Here is a 16,988-nt window from a genome sequence, read left to right on the forward strand (position 1 = left end):
CAGTAGACGCTGCACGTGGCATGTGTTGGATGAACACCGGGGTCCCTCTCTGCTTCATCGTGGGACGCTCCGCAACTTCGCGCTACGCGACAGCTGCACGTCGGCGTTGTCTGTCCAAAAATGCCCCGTGTGCTCTGGCACAGAGCTGTTGAACTGGAATTGGTCGCACAGTCGTGTCCCCGAGAGAACGTGTCTGGTGTCACGAATGTACAAAATTCTGCAGAACTCTCTGAACTCCGGTGGACAGGCCGTGTTGGCCTGCCGTGAGCATTGTCGCATGTTGGCAGAATGTTTGACACGGCCTCACTGTGGTCGACACAAACCCCCTGATGATTCTCACAAACTCTGGCTACTGTCGATGACGGCCATCTTATTTGTTGTTGTTGATGTTTTTATGCTTCATTGTCTGTGTGTGTGTGTGTGTGTGTGTGTGTGTGTGTGTGTGTGTGTGTGTGTGTGTGTGTGTGTGTGTGTGTGTGTGTGTGTGTGGGTGTGGGTGTGTGTGTGTGTGTGTGTGTGTGTGTGTGTGTGTGTGTGCGTGTGTGCGTGTGTGCGTGTGTGCGTGTGTGCGTGTGTGCGTGTGTGCGTGTGTGCGTGTGTGCGTGCGTGCGTGCGTGCGTGCGTGCGTGCGTGCGTGCGTGCGTGCGTGTGTGTGTCGCCTCGGAGCAAAATGGTTCTGGGTTCGAGTCCCGTTTCAAACCAACCAGGGCCTTTCAGTGTGGAGTTTGCATGTTCTCCCCGTGTTCTCCCCATGTATGCGTGGGTTCTCTCCGGGTTCTCCGTCTTCCTCCCACAGTCCAGAGACATGCAGGATGGGGTCAGGTTCATTGGAGACTCTGAATTGACCGTAGGTGTGAATGTGAGAGTGAGTGGTTGTCCGTCTCTGTATGTGGCCCTGCGATAGGCTGGCGACCTGTCCAGGGTGAACCCCGCCCCCTTCTCTCTGTCATTCACGTGTGACACTGTGAAAAGCTGAACTCTCACAAGCGCCAAGAATCTTCTGAGCCGTGCGTCTGAGGTGAGCGTGTCGTCGTCATACCTGAAAAGTATGTGAGGAGAGAGAAAAACTGAATTATACTTATATTTTTCTCCTCAGTAAATGGTGGACCTGTCCTTGACTAACAGCGTGTGTGAGTCGGATTGAAACATTATTATGGTTGTTTTATTAACAGGAAGCAGACCTGAAACGCAGAATCTCTCTCCGTCTAGTTTGATGTGATCAGAGAGCGGATTATCCCCGTGAGCAAGTCATCGGCGTTTGATTGGTCCTCCCTTCTCGGCGTGAGAGCATTTCACTTCTGTTTTTTTTTTTTTTTTTTGAAATCTCTTCCCTTGTTGCCCCTTGAGATTGGCTTTTAATGAAAATTGTGTTCGGACTAAAAATATGAAATTCTTTATCATGTCCTTCCGTCTATTCCATTCTCCAACCTTTCAACAGACCGCGGTAACTCCCAGAAAGGCTGCGCGTGGAAAAGAGCAGAGGGAGAGGGGGATTATTAAGCGAGTCTTGATAATCTTACACGGGCTTTTCCTCGCGGTGGCTTTGTTTCCGCCCCCCCCCCCCCCCCCCCCCCCATCGCCTGCAAGAGAAAAGGGAAAAGGAAGAATTCAAAACAAGCTCCGAAGACCGAAGATTATCCTGCTAATTACATATTATCTGAGGCAACACACAGCCACGGGAGTACCGACAGAGTCGCGCGCGCGCACACGCACCGCCACCAAGCAGCCAATTACAATTACTGTCAGTTTCACTGATGAGCGCGGTGGATAACGGGGACAACAGAGCAGCAATCAGAGCCGTCGATTGGACCCCGCAGCCACGGGGACGGTGCTAACGAGGGGCCCCACGGGCAGACGCACAATCCAGGTAGACGGGACAGGAAGTGCAATCAGTCACGCAAGGGGCTCCGCGCGGATCTGCAGGCGGCCGCGGAAGAAGACATGACCCCCGGAGCGTCGGACGGCGAAGGGCGGCACGCGCTCGGGGATCGGAGATGAGCGCGACCGTTTGGGGGTTTTTTGTTCGCCGCCTACAAGAAAAGACGCGAAGCCGCGTGCCATTCACCGAGGGTCGTCCCGCTTCGCCGCACACGTTCTCACCTCCGCAACCAAAGCAAACACCAGTGATTAGCTGTTCCCCAGGCAAATCTCGCAAATCAGCCACTCTCAGTAGTTCTTAGCCGGAGTTGGGAAAGTGATTAAGCTCGCTGTTCAAAAGCGGTCGGACGGTACAAATAACTATAAGGAATATGGGACGTAATTTCGCCCGTCACGTAATTTCCTCACACATTCCAGCCGTCGCCTCGGGAGCGCCGCCGCCTGCCGGCGCAGCTTGTACGACCGCGCGAGGTCAACTGGATGCACAAACAAAGGTGGCTTGCAGGGAGTTGTAGCGATGCCAGTGTTTTTCACCAATCGAAGTCTTAAGGATACATTTGGATTTGGCAGTTTTGTATTGTGCTAAATTCCCTGAAAAAAAAAAAATAAACTCCCCCTTTTGGAATAACAAGGTGTTTCATATTCTACCGCACGATTACATCCAGAGTTTGCTACGGTCCTGATTCACTCGCAAGATTTCATTATGGGATTCATTAAGTTGTGCCCCGAATGGCGACACGCCCGGTCACAGCAGTGCGGTGTTGGGAGGCGGAGGTTGGTATCTGGCCGCCGACCGACAGGACACGTGAAGAGCGGCGCTTGCCCTCCACCTAATGACCACCGCTGAGGTGCCCCCCTCCCCCCCTGCCCCCGCCCCTTGAGCAAAGCCACCGGAGGTCATCACAAACACAATTTTCAAAGGGCGATAAGTTGCTCTTCAAACAGCCAATTCAGCCCGAAGTCGGCCCGAGGCAACATCCGCGCCAACAAGATTGAGTTTTAGAATGCAGCACTTTTGCCGTTCACGTCCGCACACTGCTCCGTAATTTTCACGCCCCCTCAAAACGGAGGCTTTTGGAAAAAATGCTCCCGGCACCATCTCCGTTTTGAAAACTCTCCTGTTGTTTTGTGGTTTTTTTCCGGAGGGGGGGGGGGGGGGGGGGGGGGGGGGGGGGGGGGGGGGGGGGGGGGGGGGGGGGGGGGGGGGGGGGGGGGGGGGGGGGGCGGCGGCGCTGCTCCGCTCCATCCTGTGCAAACGGGTGGCTCCGCCCCGTCTGCGCATACGTATATCTGACGTCGAGCGCAAATGAAAAGCCATTGCGGTTCCACCTCATTGTCGGCCCAAGCGAAGAATTCTCTGCTCTTAGCAACCAACTGTAGAGTTAAAGACAATCTGCTGCCGGTTTACACCGGCGGCGTCACGCGTCATATCAGCCGTGTTGCTATAAACGGAGATGACGTTTTTGTTTTAGAGCGCTTTTTTAAAAAAATAACATTTTATTGTGGCCACAGCCTGAGAGAGCCGTCACATCTGTTCATCCCGGAGCCAGCGTAGTGACACATGATGTACGTCAGGGGAATGTTTAATTTATTCATCAAGGCTGCGGTAACATTTTCCCCAGAATGCTATTTTCAGTTTGCGGATAACAAAGGTCCTAATTGTGAATTCTACTGTCGTTTTCCTGTCTTATATTTGCAATATTCTGTATCTGTTGTGTGATTTCACCTAAACAAATATATACTTGCTCTGGTTTAAATAGAATTCCAAAGGTTTCGCATCATCCAAACTGTTTGGAGGACAAACCATCAGAGAAATACAGGCGCATGCACATTAGGTGCTTCTGTTTGTGGCATCTGCTAAACTCATAATCATTATATATGTTATCATTAGAATTTCTTTCACATGTACTTATTTCTTACCACGTGGAAATGGTGCTACTTGTGAAAGGGGACACATTTCCTCTGTGCCATAATCAACCCAGTCCCCCTCGCTTTGGTTTTGGAATCCTCCCTATTATCTTAGTCTCAAGGTTGGAAAGTATGGCCATAATTGGAGTCGTAATTTTAAAATCGCATCCGAGTGGCCAAGAGAACAACGTGGTGAAAGCAAGGCTTGTAGGGGACCAACGTAGGTGCGGATGTTGTCGAATTTCTCTCGCCATTTTAACATCATAATCACAGGTTTAAGGCCCAAAGGTTGTCTATTTCCATTTTGAGTAAAGCGCTGCACCGCTGCCACATGATTGGCTGAGGGGATAATGGCCGGAATAAGGCGCACGCGTGTTCCTGATAAAGTGCTCGGCGGGTGTATCTCCATTTGCAACAGGGGGCAGGGATATCTGTTGTATGAAGAGCCAGGCTTCATACGAATCCACACGTGTGCTGTCATTCATTTTGCTGAGTCCACTGATAAAGAAAGGGCCGCGTGAGACGGAACTGACACAAACAGCTCCCCCGGTGGCTGGGCGCCGCCTGCTCCCCCCTCTGTTCGCGAGGACTCGAGGATGCCACACGTGAGTCCCTGCAGCCCAGATGGATCAGTGGGTGGTCCCGAATGCACCCGAGCGTTGTTGTTGCTGCGGCGGCGGCGGCGGAGCCCCCGGTGAGATGAAGTACTCTTGTTTACTGAGGAAACCCCCCCCCCAGACCTTTGAAAGGTGGCTGACATCACATCTGCTCGCTGCAAAAGCAGACTTTACACCGGGGAGACATCTCCGCAGCTCTTTTTGTGCAAAGCCGCCCGCACGTGAATATGGATGTGTTTGTGACGGCACGCCTTAAACCCCCCCCCCCCCCCCCAACCGCATCTGATTTTCCCATTTAAAAGGCGGTGTTTACGACCGTCTCTGTTACATATCCATACGTGCCTCCGGCCTGACAGCCGGTAAAAGAGGGTAAGCAAGCGCAGAACACATTTCCATTTTTTTACTCCCCTACGGATGGATGACTTCATCCGCCCCCCTGCTCTCCGTGACCGAGGCCTCGCGCCACAAAGTGTTGCTGTGCGTCCGTCACCTCCGTTTGCTTCTCCTCCCCCTGCTGGCGGCGGGACACACGCCTGCCAAACCCCTCGGCGGTTCCGTCTTTTTCCTTTTTCCCGGTCCACCTCACAGATCATAAAACATAGCCGTTTGTTGTTATAGCAGCGCAATAAAAAAGGACTTACCTGGAGAAAGAGAGTGCTCGGCTTCTGCCAGCCTTATCGGCGCGAATGTCTGTGAGCGAACCAGGCGCTCGGCCACACGCGGGACGTTCCGTCACAAGCGTTTTATTCAGGGTTGTTGAAGTTTATTGTCATTATTATAAGTTTGAGTGTGTGCCTGTTTATGCCAAACATCATTTTTCGAACCAGACTCCACCGGACGAATACGCACAAACAAAATCCCTGTAAGTGGGAAGCTCATTGTCTCCATTGCTCGCTGTCGTCATTAACTAATTGGACCATGTCTGCACCTCGGTGCATGTCTGAAAGCCGCTCAGGTTGTTTTGGACTCCTCCAAACGGGAAGGAGAAATGAAAAAGTGACTTGCCATTGGGGGAAATACACATTTGGGAGATTGCACTTTCTTGCAGAGAGTTAAATGTAAAGAGTGATAACTCGTATATATTGGCAGGAAGGTAACCGGAACCAGCACAAAGACCAGGATCAGGGGGCTTGTCTGGTTCTTTTTCTAAAGTTAAAATAATAATCCTCCTACCAGACATTTCAAAGTTTCCTGGTTAACGAGTGTCTCAGAAAAATATCAGAATCACAGAGACTGGAAGATGATGGATTCTTGGTTCTCCCTCGTTTGGCTTGCTTGTGTCCTCGGTGGGCAAACCATCAACAGTCGACTTAGATAAATAACTGTCCATGCGCCGAAGTAATGAAACTGCCCTTCTCCACGAGAAACACGCGACGTCGTGACGTCGTGACAGTGTGCTCTCCATCTACCTCCGAAGAAAAAGAGGATGTTTCATTGCTTTTGTCTTCTGAATTATGTGATACCGGAGTCTGCCCACTGGGCAGGGGGTTGATGTTTAGACACTGCGATCGAGCCCGCTGAGGCGAGACCGATGGCAATGACTCAGTAATGATAACAAGGGTTAAACGAGGGGGACTGGACCGGAACTGGACCTTAACTGTGAATCGTAAATTTCACCCGAGGCACCCTCAAGACGTGTCCCTCGCCGGGCACGGGCGCGCCCGCTCGTGGCCGACTGCACTGTCCGGGCAGTTGGGTTTAACGGCGTTGAGTGTCGGGCATGAGCGCATTGTTCGGCGAGAGGAAGGCGGCGGCGAATTAGAGAAGAGAACAGAGCATTGTGATTGAAGAGGAGTGCAGGGGGGGGAGGGGGGGGGGGGGGGGCGTCCACCGTGTCCGTTCTGAATATCAGCGCACTGTATGAGCACGCGTAGGGGGACTCGTGCACACTCGTGCAGCTCAATCCGCGTCCGAGGAGTCGCGTTGACAGCGAAGCTGGCACGTCAGGGATCGCTCTCAATCACCCTCACTCCGCGCACCACTGTTCGACTCGCACTGACGACTGAGATGGGGATTAAGCACTTGGCACCGCGACAATTGGCCCCACCAGCGCTCCCGATGTGAGCGTCAGACCAAAAAAAAAAAAGGCCATGGGCCCACGGGGCGGCGTTTTCCGTCCTCGGCTCCGTCTGCCCTTTGACCCCCACGCTCGCCCCACAGGCCTCCTGGCATCCGCGCATGTCGGGGCGGACGGTTCGGCCGACCAGCTCCCGCCGGGGGAGCATGTTAATGTCAAGGAACAAGCATGTACATGTCTATTCAGTGGTGGAAGACTTGTCCCGTTCCACCCGCTCGAGCTGAGTTCCCTTCTTTGGCGGTTCCCCCAAACATTGTTGTCTCATTTCCTGTTTTTATTTCGGCTCGGGTCCCTCCGCTTCCTGATCCTCCTGAGTCCCCCCCTGAGTCCAGGGGTGAGGAATCGAATTGTCCTCCCCATCTACTGTTCCTTGACCTCGGTGGAAAACGTCGCAAAGTCAAGGAAAAGGTGTAAGGGAGGACTGATGGGACTCAGGAAAAGCCGACTCGACTTATTGGCGCGCGTCTGCCGTGGTGAAACTACACACTTGCGAAGATGAACTTACAAAAAACCGGTAGCGTCTCCATCAGCATGTTTCAGGGTGTTGGACCACCGTGTGACATCACATGTACATGATTCGTGTGTAACAGTAACTGACGTGATGACGTGCGTCACTTCTGGGTCATATTCATACTCTTCTTCTTCTTCTACTTGGGATGGAACCGTTTGCCGCAATGAATTGTGGGGCGAGTTTATCTCCTTCCTCTCACGTAGGAGGCTCCAGTGAACCCTATGCTGAAGGAGACGGGAACGGGAGCATGGAAGCTCCTTTCCTGTGCATTTAGAGAACCCGAACAGCTCTCATCACGGCTGCCGATCAAATACTTCCGGGTCACGTCAAGATTTAGGAAACTTCCTAAGCGAATTTGACAGTTCGACCTCGGTCCCCTTGTCCCTCCTGGTGTGAATCTAGTTTTTTGATAACTCTACTGTCTCTTGGACACACTCCTGTGTACTGAAGCTTCTGCGTTAAATACCATGGTGGGTTTTTTTGCATTATAAACCTGCCCCTGTGTAGAAGTGCAGATGTTCTACTGGCAAAATGTTATTTATGACATAAAAGTACTTGTTCTGCAGTAAAAATGGCCCCTGTGACTGATACAATATCACATACAACATTATTAGAGTGTGATTAAGCAGAGCGGCGTTCTTATTAAGAGTATGAAAGGTGTATATTAATACTGCAGTACCTATGACGCTGAGACACCATGAAAACATGTGCAAGCTCGAGCATCCAGCAGGAGTCTAATTCATTTTCATCTTGCTCGACACGATGTTCCAATGCGTCAAAAAACTCACCAAACCCTTGGCAGTGAGTTCCTTCATTTTTAATAATCTGTAACTACTCAAGCAACTAAATCAAACATTGTTCATTCAGCAGAATTTGCACACTTGCATCTAATGTGCCCGTGCGCGCGCTTGTGAATTCAAAATCAGTTCATGTCAGGAGCTGATATCATCTCTCTGATGAAGCACTGGTGATCTGTCAGAATCAATCAGAGGAGAACGAGGCTCTGTCGTCCTTTCAACCCTTCAACTCTCATACGAGCAACTCTCTCCCATTCGTCTGCCTTCTCGCGTGTCGTCCGCGGTCCTCGTCGCGCCGAGTCAGTCGCTGTCTGAAATCTGCAAATAATGGGACGTTCGCGTAAGGAGAAATTAACCTAACCAAGATCTTTTCCGACAAGCATTCTGCTTCAGAAGGAAAGATACAGAAAGAATGAAAAAAACATTTCCTAATTCCCATTCAGTTCTTTGATTTAATTGCTGCTGTGCTGCAGTGTAAACCCTCAGGAAATGCCTGTGGATTAAACATCATAATTAAGAAAAACCCACAAAAAAAACTGCTGCTTAGAATAGTCACAACCAAAGATCAAAACTGTAGGGCCTAATGCAGAAATCTTTCATATTTTCTTTTTTTTGTCTTCCTGTCTAAAAAAAACAACCTAATTTCTATTTTGATATCTTCCAATTAGTCTGTGTACAGGTAACTGTCTCAGAGACAAGTATAGTTGGCTCTTGTTGTGAGCCTTTAGTGCTCCTCGCAGAGAGAGAACCGGGAGAAACAGATGAACATGAGCAACTGTGTTATCCACACCGCCAACATGTGGCGCTTTGGGCGCGGCCGCTCTAGTCGCGGGGAGATTTTCCGAGCTAAGTGAAGACAAGAGATGGATCCTCGAGAATGAGACGAGAGGACAGAAGCTCTCCCAGTCCACCCACGTGTGTGTGAATGCAGAGAATATTCAAAATATGTTGCAGTCACCTTTGGGGAAAGACAGACGGATCCAAAGGTGAACAAACCAGGTCACGAGAAATCCATAGGTATTTCATGTCATCGATTCACTCCATTTGAAAGGAAATTTGATTTAATGACACACATGAAACACAACTGACTGTCGCAAAGTGACAATGCAGAAGATAAAAAATATCATGTTGCACGCAAGATTTACAGTATTCACAGTATTCAGCAGGTCGGATCAACAATTGGTCTTTATAAATGAGTTTTGAGTTATAGCTAAGGAGACAATGAAATGGATGATTATCATCAGTTAATATTTAATGAGACGATGACATCATAGATATCGCTCTCTCTCTCTCATCGCTCTTCTTTTTTTTTTACGTTAGTTAAAAGCTTTAGACATTTTTGAAATAACAACATAGTGCCAAATTACATTCTGCATCCCAAAACATTTAAATATCGATCCCCCCCGCCCAAAAAAGCTATAATTATTAACATTATTTTTGTAAATGGAATGGAAACTGTATTGTACTGAATTGCAATGGAATCATTCATGGTGAGAACTTTTTGAGACTTTTTGTTTTTAATATTCGCTATAGCTTGTTGGTGCTGATGCATAACTTATCAGCAAAATGGTAATTTTAATCATGATTATCTGTTGCAAACTGACTTCATTTAGTTTATAGTTTACAGACAACGGTGTATAAGGTATAATTCTTCTTTTCTCACTCCTCTTCGAACATGTTAAGCAAGTGTTGGACAGTCTCTTTTGCTTCATGCTTTTATTGATTGTGAATACTACTTTTATTTATATCTGTCCACTTGTTTCATTATTTTCTTTTGTTGTTTTTTTTCCTTTTTTTCTGAACAGGTTCTGAGTAAACACATTTTCAATAAAAAAAAAAGGTCAAACAATTCACGCTGCACGTCAAGACAAATAAACATGTCCAATGAATCCTCTGCAATATTGTCTGTGATAAAACTGACAGACAGAGGAGGAAATGGATGGTAAGATCATATTTTCTCATTAAAATATGACTTTATTTTTGTAGTAGGCCTATTATATCATTTTCTTGAAATACTATGACTTCTCCTCATTCAATTACAACTTTATTTGAGTAACATTATGACCTTATTCTCAAAATCTCAAACCCCCCCCCCCCCCTTCCCTTCTTCAATATGGCCCTTAATATACTCTGTCGTAATTCTTGGAATGCAACATTAAACATTCTCATCTATATGTTTTTTTATTACTTGGCACTAATACTCTTCTGTATTAAAGGGATAGTTCAGTGATTTTGAAGTGGGGTTGTATGAGTTACTTATGCATATTTAATATGTTACCTTGTGGAGATGGTGGTCAGCGGTGTCATTTGACAGTGTTTGGAGGAGATGTGTATGCACAACTCATACAACCCCACTTCAAAACCACTGAACTATCCCTTTAAACTGATGCCGTGGGGAGAAGAAGGAAGCACTGGGCTTCGCTCTGACTCGCCTCCTTCCCTACGTTTTTAGACTTCCGGGAAGGCGGCGACTCCAGGAAACACCGGATTGAGCCTCGGCCCGGTGACCGAGGGTGCGGGGCGTCGCCTAAACTCGCCGCGGACCAATCAGAGGCCACAGTGGAACTTTGTAAACAAGTCTCCAGCACGCTGAGTTAAAGCTCCTCTTCTGGTTTGTACTCACGAAAAGGACGCGACGGCGCCGAGTCCAACGGTCCTCAACAGGTGAGACACGGTTGTGTTTAATATGTACCGTGTGTTTGTGTGTGTGTGAGTGTGTGAGAGTGTGTGTACGCGCGCGCCGAGCCGTTTGTGTGTGTGTGTGTGTGTGTGTGTGTTCTCGTAGTAGTAGTAGAAGCGAAACTGCTGCTTAAGAAACATCTGTTGTAGTGAAACACGAGACGGCGAAACGAGGCCGTTTTCTTTTTTATACATGAGATCAAAATGAATACATATCTGTATAATCGTGCAACGTTACATCATGTTCGCGTGTTTGAACACACAGACGAAGAGCCGAGTGACGTCACCGCCTTGTAGTGAAACGTCAGGTTCTCCTGCCCCGAACACACACACACACACACACACACTACATACACACACACACACACACGCTACTAACACACACACACACACACACACACACACACACACACACACACACTACATACACACACACACACACACACGCTACTAACACACACACACACACACACACACACACACACACACACACACACTACATACACACACACACACACACACACGCTACTAACACACACACACACACACACACACACACACACAGACACACACACACGCACACACACACACACACACACACACACACACTACATACACACACACACACACACACACACACTACACTACATACACACTACACACACACACACACTTAAAGACACACACACACACACACACACAAGCTTACTGCAAGTTTCTGTTTGACTGTTACATGAATTATTGTAATACAACGAGTTGTTATCCCGTTTGACGGACGCGTTTTTAAAAAAACAAACAAATCAATCGGAGAGACTTTTAAAGGGTGTGGTGATGGTCCCGCGTATGGACGAGTCTCACTGTACCAATCTTCTTAATAGCAACACAACAACTTTATTTCCACAGCACTGAACCTGAACAAGGTAACAAAAGTGCTTTTGCAAAATACAGAGTAAATGAAACACCACAGGAAACAAAGTCAGTTAAAGGGCAGGCGCTGAAATGTCTTCCTGTGAGAAAATGTCTTTACCATTTAAAAAGTGATGGCAAGTCTGATCTCCTCAGGCCTCGGGGTCCTGATGGCCAAGGCGCGGTTAACCCTCAGTTAACAACCTCGACTTAAAGCCCCAGTGTGTCATTTTTGTTCTTCCCCGGCGGCAACTGGCGGTAAAGTTGCAAACCGCAACCGACCGAGCGCCCGACGGGGGACACTTTACGGCGGCGCACCGCTAATTCCATTTTCCGGTTCGCGGCAGCGCTGACCGGCTCGACGCGCATGCGGCGTCTTCTGGAGCTTTTTGTGCAACAACCGCATTCAACACGACGCACGTCGGGTCCACCTCATGTCACTATATTTAACTCATTCAGAGGACACGAAATAACCCTTGGTTCTTTGATGTGGGTGATTACACCTATATGAACACATAGTCGTGGACAATATATACACTTGCTGTGAATAAGTTCTTCTAAATATTACACACTGTAGCTTTAAGCTGCGTGTCCCGATTCAGAGGCTACGTTTGAAGACCGATTGCGTCACAGCGGCGCCACTCGGCTCCGCCTGTCCCATTTCGGACGCCCCGTCAAACTCGGCGGACGAGTGTGTCCTTCTATTCCCCGAGAAACGAATCCCAAAGGGGGAGGATCCTTCTCGGACCAGCCTATCTCAGGATTCATCGTGCGGCGGTGAAGAACTTTCTCTTTCCACTGCGAGGGAGGAACACGCACGTGTCATTCCGGTTGGACCCCCCCTCGCGGTTAACGCCAAAAGCGGGTGGCCCCTAAACTGGGACACATCTTTTGGAACTAGGCACTTGAGGAACTGCACCGTCGACGGCGTGCGCGGCGTTTCGCCGCCTGTGCTGTTTTTTTTTGTTGTCGCTCCGAGCAGCCTGCTACGTGCTACGAGAGTCTTCACTCAGAACGGATGTGGGCACAACTCTTTCGTTGTGGAACGTCAACATCTGCACACTGTGTTCCCCTCAGCACGCCCCCACCTCGGGCCGGGGGAGGGAGGGGGCGAGGAGGACGGGGGGGGGGGGGGGGGGGGGGGGGGGAGGGGAAAGCTTCCTGTCAGAACGGCTGCGAGACGATATCGGGGCTGAAGTTTTGGCAGAGGCTCAGGTCTGGATGGGTGGGGGGGGGGGCGGGGGGGGGGGGGGGTGGGGTTCTTCTTCTTCTTATTAGTATTATTATTTAATGTACTTTCAACATATAACATGTGTGGAACATATTGGAATCCCACGTCGTTTTCATAAGCAAACTAATCACTGGCCCGACTGTCGATTGTGTATAAAGATGGACGATGCCCCCCCCCCCCCCCCCCCCCCCCCCCGGCTTCACTTTATTGGAGCTGTTATGTCCACCATCTTTGTTTACAGTCTATGGGATGGACCGTACTGCAGCCAGACCATGGAGCATGGGGTTATGTCAGACCCTGCTTAGATATAAACCCTTCACACACCCGACGCAATGAACACACCTCTGGATTGATATTTGTCTGATTTTATATCTGGAGACAAACTTGGTGGCTGTCCTGGAAACACTGCGAAACGAATCTGTTTTTAGAATTGATTTGCGGTGAGAAGTTGATCCTGCAGCTTCACAATGATAATTCTTTCTTTCTATGTACATAGCACTTAGTTTCACCAGAGTGGGAATTATGAGAGACAGCGAGTCATGCCACTCTCTAAAAATTCGCCCGTACGTCACTGATCAGCATCACACATCTGACTGGCTCAGCTGCGCCTCAGTGGATGTTCACTTCCCGTCTTCTTCAGAAAAAAAAAAGTATTTTTTCATATATCTGATCATGCAAACTTGTTCTCGGTGAAATTCTTACCACTGTCGTAGTTCCTCTGAAAATCAAAACCTTATCTTTTTTGGCAGTAATCTCAAAAATGAGAAGAGCATTTTGTTTTGTTTTCCTGTTGCGTTGCATTCACAGATCACCACCTCGCAGTGTTACACTAAACTCACTGACGTCATCGCTTCCTCTCACTCTGCCTGTACACAAACAAGGTGTGTGTCAGCGACAGACAGACCGACTGTGGTGTTTTGGTGGTTTGCTTTTACAGTAAACGCATGGTGCTGTTGTGCAGAGAAGAAACACGAAGGTTTGATGAGAGTGAGGAGAACGTTCTTGGCTCCGTTCGTGTAACATTCATCTACGGAATAGTTCCCGGTGCAAAGATTTTTAAAAGAAAAGCGAAACAAGACTGAACAAAACAACATGACTTCACATATTCAGGGAGAAAGCAGGGCAGTGTTCATCCATCAGTCAGCTTCTTTGATGCATTAAGTATGAACAGAGTTGTAGTTGTGGTGATCGTGAACAAGATTGTGCAGCTGCTTTCAGACCTGCCCGAGGTCCGGACATTTCCCAAAACTTTTCCTGCTTGTAAAATTTTGGGAAAATGTCAGAGTGAGCCCATGTGAGAATACAGCAGGGAAGATTCACAGTGTGTGCACTCTTCATATGTTTATGTCAAACTCACGAAAATGACCGGACCCAATTTTCCGGACATTTTAGAATAAGTAGTGCAATCATCACGGAAGTTAATTAGAATAAAATGCAGTAAAAGACGTTTAAAATAAGATGAAATTAAAGCCTCTGTGTGTTTTTTTTTTCTGGTGGCATCTGGTGGTAGAGTTGCAAACCGCAACCAACTGAGCAACCGACAGGGGACACTTTATGGTGGCGCACCGCTGATTCCATTTTCGGTTTACGCAAATCCGCCATATTCTGTACCGTTTTGCGCAACTGTATCTATTCCAAACAAAGCAAACATGTGTTATACATTATACATATACAGTATAAACACATAGTTATGGACAATATATTCAATTTCAGTGAATAAGCTCTTGTTAATATTACACACTGTAGCTTTAAATATAATTGATTGACAATGGACATTGACAGAATCATGAGACAATTTCAGACTGAAATTAAAGCAAGATTTTTTTTTTAAAGTATGTCTATAAATAAGATTTAAAGCGCCATGAGGTGTAACATAAAGGTAATTCTGTGTGTTGTCTGCATAACAATAATGACTAATAATATTTTTCCGAAAGATAGAGTCGAGAGTGAAGCATGTGAAGAGAAAGTTTTTATGACGACCACAGGTTTCAGCTTAATAGTTATCAGGTTATTTCCATAATTTTGTCCCTCGAGAAAAGCCAACATCAGATGATGCAAGGAAGAAGGAGTAATTGTTTTACCCTCATTCGTCAAAAATTGGAATTAGGTAACCAAACTAAAGTTAAATTGTTTTTTTTTTTTCTTGTATTGCTGCTGCTCAGTAAGTGTACACATGCAGTGCCGTTTGCTGTGTGTGTGTGTGTGTGTGTGTGTGTGCGTGTGTGCGTATTTCTGAATCAGCTGACCGGGACATTAAATAGTCTGATTGAGCCCATGACGATTGACAGTGAGTGAGAGTAAGTGTTGGTAAGGGCAACCGTGGACAACGTTTGGAGGACGGGTTCAAACGGCTCTATGTATTGTGTGCGTGCAGATGTGTCTACTGTAGAATTGGACCCGGCTCAACTCTGACACTCTGCAGCTGCTCTGCAGGAAGAACATCCGCTGCTTGACGATGCTGATAATAACAGATGACTTACTGTGGGAATGCAGTTACGCAAAACTTGAAGTGGCCGCGTCACACGAGCTGTCTGCATGTTATATCACATCCATTTTCATATTATTTTCTCACTGCTTGCGTGCTTTAGTTTTTGTTGTTGTTTTCTGCAGTCAGGAGTTTGTTTTACAGTCGCTGCATTAAAGCGCAAATATCACAAACGCCTCATTTCAACAAGTTTGTCCACATTAATAAGATCCATATGAAACTCAGCTGCTCGCGTGACTCATAAAGTCCATGATGTACAGACTACGGCACCCGTTGCGTTTTGTTTTTTTGACATACTGCATTTTGTTTGTTTACCGCACTTCATCGCTTTGCATTATTAAAAGAAGTGCACCGCGTGCCTTCGCCTGCTCACCGAGGCGCGTCGTGTGGCGGATCAGTGAAATGGAAAGTCGCTGTCATTCATTTCGGTCGTTGGTACAGTTAGTCAGACATCACAGCTGTTTTAAGGCGCGTCCCGTGCTGTGAGGCTTGCCAGCTGCTGACGTTGCAGCGGTGTGTGTGGGCGCAGCGCCTTAAAGTCCCCCGTGGGCCGCATGCGTCAGCATCAGCTCATTTCCCAAAGGTAGAGTTATGTCACGAAGTCTGCCGGGTGGCCTGTTTCTCATTTTATAGAAGTAGTATTAAGTGATTTTTGGAGAAAGATTGATTGTTGTTGATTTTTTTTGGACTGCACCGGTCGGGGCACGAACCCCGGTATGGGTGAATGATGCCCTAACCACAAGGCCTAGGGTCTGACGCTAGCGCTCTTTAGGTGTCGGGGAGAGATGTTTTCAAACTGCACACACGGTGTTGTGTGGTGCGGTCCGCACCATTTTTTTTTTACATTTTCCATTTACAGATGCAGGGCTGCGTAGAAAAAAACGGATTTTTTTCCCGGCGAGCACACACAGAACCAACAGCTTACAGATGGTGAGGAAATATTTGTTTGAATTTTACCAAGTGTATTTTATTAAAATCGCTTACCGCCCCTTTAAGTACAGTTAATGTGATACATGTAAACTCAAATACTTAATAACGGGCAATAAATATATGGTCTGTCAATTTTATCTTTTTATAAAGTAATATTGTCCTATAACTTCTCTCTATATTTAGGCAAGAACACTAAATATAATTTTTATGACATTTAGGTACAAATTAGTGCACTTATTTACAATGTACTTTACAACTGTACTTGTTATTAGTACCTAATATGTTTTTGTTGTCAGTTTTGAAAATTCCACTTTTTTACATCACCTTTTTAGGAACAAAGGGTTTAGTATTATGACACAATAAGAATCTTTTCTGTTTTCTTTTGTTGTGATAGAAATTGTGATTGTAGATTGTGTGGCTGTTGCTCCTTTCGCCGTTTCTCTCACAGGATATGTTTAACTCACCTATGCGTGTCATAGTCACACTGCTCTTGAACAACGGTGACGCTACAACTCGATTGCAGAGTGAAGCTGCGATGGATTAATCTGAATTGTTTATTGCCAAAGTAGGTTTTTTTTGCTTTGGTGTTTTTGGTGCATGACAAAGCAAATGGAAAAAAACAAACAAGTGCTGTAAGAACAAGGAAGAAGAGCAGTGATAAAAAAAGCTACAATCCTCCTCTCGAGCTTCTTGTGTTCTGCTCTTTTCAGTTGCTTGTTCACTTCACAAGTGTGGGTGAAATTAAAGTGGCATTGTTTCCCCTCCCTCTCCAAGGTTGAGTTCATAGATGGTAAAACTCTGACATCTAGTGGTCAGAAGAAGTCCTGCAACGTTGAGCCGTCTGCATGTCCGTGCGTCGTGATGGGCAACGTGTGATGTTCCAGGCAAACAAGCGCCTCGTAATGTGTCGCTAGGAACATACACTATTCAACCATCTGTCTGTCAACACAGTCCTTATCAACTTTATGT

General features: G+C 47.3%; 1 protein-coding gene across 1 annotated transcript in view; it reads left to right on the forward strand.

Annotated features, from left to right (window-relative positions):
* The first annotated feature begins 10,330 nt into the window (after nt 1-10,330).
* The window catches only part of ccnd2a (cyclin D2, a), a 149,939-nt gene continuing 143,281 nt past the window's right edge, over nt 10,331-16,988 (forward strand). Inside the window, exon 1 of the mRNA XM_035643281.2 lies at nt 10,331-10,452. The gene's annotated coding sequence lies outside the window, so the exon portion shown is untranslated. The remainder of the gene's footprint in view (nt 10,453-16,988) is intronic.

The sequence above is a fragment of the Scophthalmus maximus genome, chromosome 7 (genome assembly GCF_022379125.1).
Source record: "Scophthalmus maximus strain ysfricsl-2021 chromosome 7, ASM2237912v1, whole genome shotgun sequence".
NCBI lineage: Eukaryota > Metazoa > Chordata > Actinopteri > Pleuronectiformes > Scophthalmidae > Scophthalmus > Scophthalmus maximus.